Below are 7,935 nucleotides of genomic sequence, written 5' to 3'. Positions count from 1 at the left end.
ATCACGACCTAGGTCAAACAGGTGTTAAGGAGGAGATCCACAGATGTGCAGCGGGGCATTCAGGAGCAGAAAGATTACAGAGTAATGACAGAATGGTATTCTTCATGAGTTTTATGCTCCGTACATGATGTATATTCATCACATTCCTTTGTGATGACAAAAGGCGTTGATAAGCTTCATGGTAAATGTGTTCAACATTGCTGAGCTGTCACTGCATTTTCTGTTATCCACATTAGCATCAACACGCATGCCTGTGTGCGTGCGCGCACGTGCGTGTGTGAGCAGCTGTGCCTGTCACAAACAGATAACACGTCTAACAAAGGGAAAGATGGCAGGAGGGTTGTGCCACCAGAATAATTTAACAATCTGTGAGGGAAATGATGATACAAGCGTGACAAGCGTGTTTGTGTGCATTTACCAGTACATGGTGTAAACATATTGACTTTTGCGCAAAGTCACCTTCTTACATGCTAATGTCGTCACTTCATTCAAAATTGATGAGGTTGAAATATTTGAGTTCTCAGCACGAGTGTGTTTTGACTCACTCTGTGTGTGCACGTGTGTGTGTGTCGGTGTTTGTGTTATTTTCTAGTCTGACAGGAATCTCTGCCTTGTAAATGAGCAAATCTCTGCCTGTCACCCTTCATCTTTTTCCTCCTGGGACAATTTTTAAAGCTCAAGTGAGCAGAAACGCCATATTTGTTTGTTCAGTAAACAGAAAATTCTTTCTCTGCCTTTGCTGTTGCTCTGAATCTAAACATCAGTGTCTGATGCAGAGTAACAGCGATGCCCTTTACTGTTTTAAACCAAGGGCGAGTAAAACCTGTTGGCCTTGTCACACATGTTTCTTTTCTGCCCGACCAGTCTTCTGTCAGGTCTTTAATGACCCACATCCTGAATGCAGCTGAAGTGGGTGATGTCCCTGCATGCTGAGCACTTGCCTGGGTGACCTCTCAGCTGCGCAAGGATCAAACATTCATCCCAAAATAGCACAAACAAATGAGTTTTGGGGGCCAAGAAACTCGGAAGCAAACTGTGACACTATTGAGATGTTTTCACCCAAATTGGGCTGATGAGAAGCAAATTCAAGTGCGGTGCTTGTGTGTCTGCCTGCTCATTTGAATGTGTACCTGAGCAGCAAAGCGCTCTTAATCTGCATGACATGCTGCAGGCTGGTGCTGCTCTTTCCACCAGAGACAAAATGTTGACTCACTGCAGTGCCGAGCTGCTTCACATGGTGTAAGACTCATTAATAAAAAGAGATTTTCTTACACACGCACACACATGTGCCGTCTGTTGAGATCTCCTCTACATGGATTTTTCCGAACATGCTTCCATGAATTGTCTGTATCTCCACACATCTGACCCCCCACCTCTTAATGAATCCTTATTCATTTATTTTTATTACACAATGGGTCTTTGATTATTATCCATTTCCCCTACATGATTACCCTTTTAATCTTGCAGATTAAGACTGACCGACTGGTTAATTTGCTGGGCAGAGCGACTGGATATCGAAGCGGTTGCTGTCATTACTGAACAAGGACGATATCAAATGAGACAAGCCAACTAAGTAACTTGATATTAGGTTGGGAGATCGGAAATGATCTTTATCATTGCAAGGAAAGGAGGATAATGAGTTTTTACACTTTAAAATACTGCAGTATTAAGCTATTAGAAAAAAAAGACTGCTACAAAAAGAATTTAATAAGTTTCTTTATAGGGATCCCTTTAGTATGACAGAGAATTGAATTCAACATCTACCAGCATTAAATCAGTATTTCTTTGCAGACAGGTGCCACCGACAAACACAATATCCTGTTTAGGTGTAACCAACCGGTGTTGACTGTTGCTGGGAGGATATGAAACCTGGTCTACATAACCAAGTCAAACACTGTCCTTAATGAAATCTGCTGTGCCACAGCCACTCTACTGATAATGAACGCTGCTGAAGAGCCCAATCACACAAGGTGCTGTGACATGTTTTACATTATAATAGTATTTCCTCACGACTCCAGAGAGCTGGCGGCTGCCTCTGTGCAGTTCTTTGTTCAGCCTGTGATTCATTACCGATAATTGCATTATTGACAATGACATTTTTGCTGCTTTTATTTGAAAAAAATAAGAACGTGATAGTGGGACAGATTGTGAGTAGGAAGAAGGGCCAAAGGGATAAATTGGCTGGTAAAATACATGTGTCCGTATTCTCAATCATCAACCAGGGAAACAAACAGGCAGAGAGTGCAGCGTTTAGCCAGGCCAGGACGAATCTTTATGCCAGTCAAACCACCTGACAGGAAGGGGGAAATTTAGCCTCTCCTTGAAAATAACTTCAAAATGGCCCAATTTCAAATCACTTTAATATTCAGACTTCCTGCAATGAGATATTGAAATAGTTCTAGTTTAGTAGTGTGCTGATGCAGAATCCACAGCTATACGTGTGGTGGTAACCTAAAAGGATTTGCCATCTTGAGATGAAGTTGGTGTTTTCCAGATGAAGCAGATCCAGGAAAACAAAAGACAATCACACCTCACTAACACAACAGCATAATCAGGACATGCTGAAAGAGTGCAATTAAATCAAACTGCTCGTGTGTAAAAGTCTATCCATCTGGCTAAGTTGGGAGCTGGAATATAATCAACAGACATGAGAGAGGGGAAATGAATGGGCTCTATTCAGGGCACTTTTGTTGGGATTTATTGTTGCTTTTTTCCTGGCACTGCAGATAAAGAATTAGTGCCACTGGGTTGGTCTCTGAACATTTATTTTGCTATGATTTACTATAATTCATTTTTAACTAAATTGGATGTTTCAGTAAAATTTGTCTGTACCCGTTTAGCCCTTATCCATACATTAAAAAATAAATAAATAAATAAATAAATAAAATTCTATATATATATATGGGTTGTGCTTGCTTTTGATCATAGGAATACATTCAATAAATGGAATAAATATTGTTGAGATCACAACAGGGTTGAGGGGGAGCCACGAACAACAGTACTGTGAGATTGATTAATTACCCAAAGAACTCTGAGAACACACTGTAGTTGATAACTGCTGTGGTCAGAAATACCCGGAATTATTGTCAATTCAGTGAGGAAGGCAACACAATGGAGCTGGTAGAACAGAGGCTGTCACAGGTGGAAGCATATAAAGAATTAGCTTAGCAGCCATGCCTCTGGTGGGAGTGTGGAGGTCCATTTACTACAATAAGAACAATGTAACATGCACGAGCATCATGACCGGACACAGCACAGCAGAATCGGTGACCTTGCCAACTTCCGTTATCAGACTCTCCCAAGAGGATGAGGGGTTGGTGAAGATCAATTTAACAATCCCATGCTTGCTTCCCTAGAGGCTGAGGGGGAAGCAGAGGCAGGAAAGCAGAGGGAGCGTGTCTGGAATCCTTTCAGGAATCTCGGAGCATCACTGCCATCACTCCAGCCTCTTCATCTGCTGGATCACCACCGCCTCTTCTCTCAGAAAGTCACGTTTTTACTCACTTTCTCCAAATGAAACACAGAACTGGACACTATTTGTTTCAGAAACATGCACACACTACACAGGCAGGATCAATCTTCCTCTCATTCGACCATGGTTTCATTCTTAAGAACAACACTGACATCCTGAGCTCGCTCTGTCTGTCTGTCTGTCTGTCTGTCTGTCTACCTGCTTTATTGTTCTAAACTGCACAATTTTTGCCATCCCATCCTGGGTGATATAAGCCATTAAAAGCAATTTGACTCTGAGACCAGAGAGCATCTCCACAGTTACAAAGTGACCAGTCCCAGAAATTGGGGCAACCAGTTTTCTTCCCATAATGGCATTTTAAATCCATGAAATAAGAGCAGTGGGAGTCAAGCCGCTTTTCACAGATAGCTTTTGTGAGAATCATCCCATGTGGGGATGCGCAGTTGATTAAATTCAGTGTCATTACGTGCCAATTATTATGGTAACTCATTGAAAAGGTTATTATTGATAGCATGGCTGCACATTATACCCAAAGACAGCAGGACAAATGGAAACCTAGATGGTCCTGCAACGCAGCAACATTTTGACTGATGACAGGGTTTTTGTTTGTGAAAGCATAAGCAGAAATATGGGAAATCTTGACTTTGACTCATACATTTGCACTTCGTAGGCCATTTATAGACCCTAATGCTAAATTTTAATGTGAACATAAATAATAATTGAAGTGGAAACAGAATTAAAGCATTGCCTGCAATTTTATTAACTCAATGTAGAACATGTGCACAAATCCTGACCATTAAATTAGCATGTGGGAGAATTACAAGCATGCGACAGACATCCTGGGAATAGTTTTCAACATAAAAGGCTTCAGTTACAACAACAGCTTCCTTTCAATTAGAATTGCGCGCCTTGGTTCTCCACTGCTCCTCACTCCTGTTTCTCTCTGCAGTAACCAACATATTAATTTAGGTCATAGATCCACATACCTGCTGCAGGTTTAAGGTTTTAGGCAAAGAAAAGTGTTAAGTTTTATTCAACTTTTAATCTTGTATTGAAGAATTTAACTATCAGAGAGAAATAAACCAAAGCACGGACCGAGTTTAAGAATAACCAGGGTTAAGAGAAGTCAGTCGGTGATTCTGAAGACCTTTAAAAGACAAACACTGCATTCATTCCTGGTGTTAGATCATATACACGAGAGGGACTGTCAGTCTCATCAGGGCGGAAGAGATGAAGAACCAGTGTAAGGATGGAGGGGGTTAAATGTCAGGGCGCTTATTCGACTTGCTTGGATCAGTAGATAAATAGATGAGTGGGCAAACTGATAAATGGGATAGATGAGCAATAATTCCATGCACGCACAAGCTGACAAATGTATTTGATGGGTGCTTTGAAGCAGGGCCTGGGAGGTGAGACACTTGATGGACTGATCGATGGTTGCGGTGTTGACCCACGTTAAACAAACCCAGCACACTCGCTGTAACGGAGCCGCTTTGCTTTTGCAGAGCAACCACGCAGTCCCGCACAGACACAATGAAACGCAGCAGCAAAGAGCCTCATATAGGAGAAAAATGATGTGTGCTGCTGCAGCCATCTGTGAAGAGAACTACACAGTGGAAGCTGGAGGGATGCACAACAGGGAGGGGAAGGATGCTGATGGATTAGGAGAGAGGGGAGGCCAAGGCAGGAAAACTGTGAGGCTGTGCTGCACACAGACAGGTTAGTCATCGCTGAAATGCTGTGACAGCTCTCGACATCTCTCACTTCCTTCCACTTAAATTCACTCAGCCACTCTCTTTCTCACTTGCAGTGTTTTCTTAATGGCAGAGTTAACTTTGCCAGCCCCTGGCTGATTGTCTGAGATTCTTATTTTTTCTTGTGCTTCAAGCTTTAATCTGTGACATTTTCTGATGTCTAATTGTCGCAATAAACTTTAATTCTACAAAATGACTAATTCTCCCTTCGCTCCTTTCTTGTTAGGGCACAGCAATAAACAATAAAATTGGTCATAGATTTTAAGGCCTTAATTAAGAGGAAATCAGAACTACTGTACCATTATAGTCTATTGAATAGATAGAATCCTTACTAAAATGACATTTTACACTCATTTTACACACATTTTAATCACCATTTATATAGTTTGGGTAATGTCTTAGATTTCTTTGTTAGAAAGTAAAAGATCAGTATAGACCCACAAGGTTTGCAGCTTTCATGTAGAGTTTTAGAGATTCACATGTAGAGAAGAATAATGGGGGGCTGGAGAAAACTCTGGACCCATGGACTGTAAACATCGCGTGACCTTGAAAAGCTAAATAATGGCCGCTGTGCACGCAGAGATAAAGACACAGGAGTGGAAACAGCCCCGTTGTCTGAATATTGTTGCTGAAGGCTCTCGTTTTGTCAGAGACAGCTGCCTCGTGGGTGCCTGCAGAGAAATGCCAAGATGGATCAACAGTGGAGCGACTCAAAGGACAGGAAGGGTTTAATCCGCACAAGAACATTGTTCAACATCTTTTATATGAAGAGACAGTTGCGCCTGGGACACGAGGAATTTAAAGCTCAAAAGGAAATCAATCTTTAGAAAAACAATTAATTATCCTGTGTGGTTGTAAAGTTAATTTTCACCATTCCATTTTCCAGAAATATCTCAACAGCCCTGACACTGAACCGCGATGGACAGGAGACGTGCAGGTTTCTGTCATCGTAATCATTTATTTTAATCTCTTGTTATAATCTCCATGCTGGCCCAACACAACACACGTCTCAACACATTTCTATCCATCTCACCTGTTTCCATTAACATGCAACTGATGTCAATGCTGCAGCCGAGAGAAACAGAGATGAAGTGGTGTTGGCTGACACAAATGCATGAGAAATACCAGAAATTTCAAAAATTCTGTAGAATTACACATCTTGATTTCATGCATGGACACATGTTAAATGTTTAGCAGCTTGATTACACAGCTGGTTGTTGGTTAATGGCAATTTGGGCTTTGTAGGTTTAGATTTAAGTGATGCTTCCTGTGGATTGTTCCACAGCCAATGAGCAGCTGTGGCAAACAGAGATACAATTCCGTTTTTTTCCTTTGGTGAGATAATAATATGTTGAAGGTGTATGTTAAAATTTGTGTGTTATAACACTCTCAGACATTGGTGCTGAAGGATGAATGATCTGGAACAGCTGTTACAGGTTTGCTGAACAGGGCAATGATAGAGCTTCTGATGATAGATTCAAGTTTCCCTTTTTACAAATGTATCTATTTTTCCCCCACCTATAAATATTCAAAAATAGCCAGATATAAGTGATTCACTGTGCTTTAACTTATGTGTCAATTATACTGATATTTACCCCAAAACATCTTACGCAATGCATCACCCCCAGATGACTGGGTGGTGATGTCATCCAGCCTGCGATGCCTTCACTGTCAGTAACCATGAGACAAACCCCCAAACAGTGACAGAGCCTCCAGTTGTGTGTGTGATGCATGCTTTTAATTAGTTTTAGTGTTATAATGTCCTCACAGAAAGAAAAAAACCCCCAAGAGCCTAGAGCGTTAATGTAAGAGCAGTGTCTTTGGAAATGATGATGTCATTTTAAATGAGCAAGTTAAAAGAGCAATTTTTGACAGTGTGTTGGGAAGCTTTTGGGAAATCTCCAGCATTTGGAGGAGTGAGCTGCAGAGAGTGATATCAAGTAAATATTTAAGAGGCAGAATAACAATAAGGAACAAAAGTGAAGAAAAGAAAATCTTTGCATGATCCATGTACGATCTCTCCCACCTTGAATGACCTTGGGGCTTGGTCTTCTTGTTATAACACATTAAACGTGTCAGGTTGCTACCTGGAGCACGGTCACCATGTGCTGACCTCCATTCACTTCCAAAAAGGAATATTTGATCAAACTGTATAGGACAATGTTAAACTATTATTAAGTACAGTATTGCTTTGGTGCATCTGATGCACCTGCGTTGGGTTAAAAGCAACTTAGGAGGATGAGGAAAACTGGCATTTCACTGGCACTTTCCTGCTTTGATCCTCTTTAATGGTGCGACTTTAGAGATGATCCATGTTCCTCATTAGTGCTGGTTTGTGTGTCCGTCCCTACTCAACAGTACAGACTGTCATTAGCTAAAGTGTCATGTCAGCCTCCCGCCTCCCCGTGGCTCCGGACCAATTAAAGTGTCAGTTACGGGAAAGGTCAGGTGTATGAACAAAGGACAACTGAAAGAAGCTGGAAAGTACCGGCAATAATTGACTGATGCTGAAGTCAGAGTCAGCTCATTTCAGGCAGCTTTTTATTGGATTAATTTCTATGTTAGTTTGGAAAATTTCTTGCACTTTGGGAGCGTGTCGTCATGGATACGAGATGAAATGTTCTTTATGCTGACCTGGCATCGGTTGAAGGTCTGACAGTGACAACTGTGATCAGCTGTTCAACAGGAAGCACAGATCCTTGAGAATCT

Source organism: Takifugu rubripes, chromosome 4, assembly GCF_901000725.2.
Source record: "Takifugu rubripes chromosome 4, fTakRub1.2, whole genome shotgun sequence".
NCBI lineage: Eukaryota > Metazoa > Chordata > Actinopteri > Tetraodontiformes > Tetraodontidae > Takifugu > Takifugu rubripes.
This window is presented reverse-complemented; position numbering follows the sequence as displayed.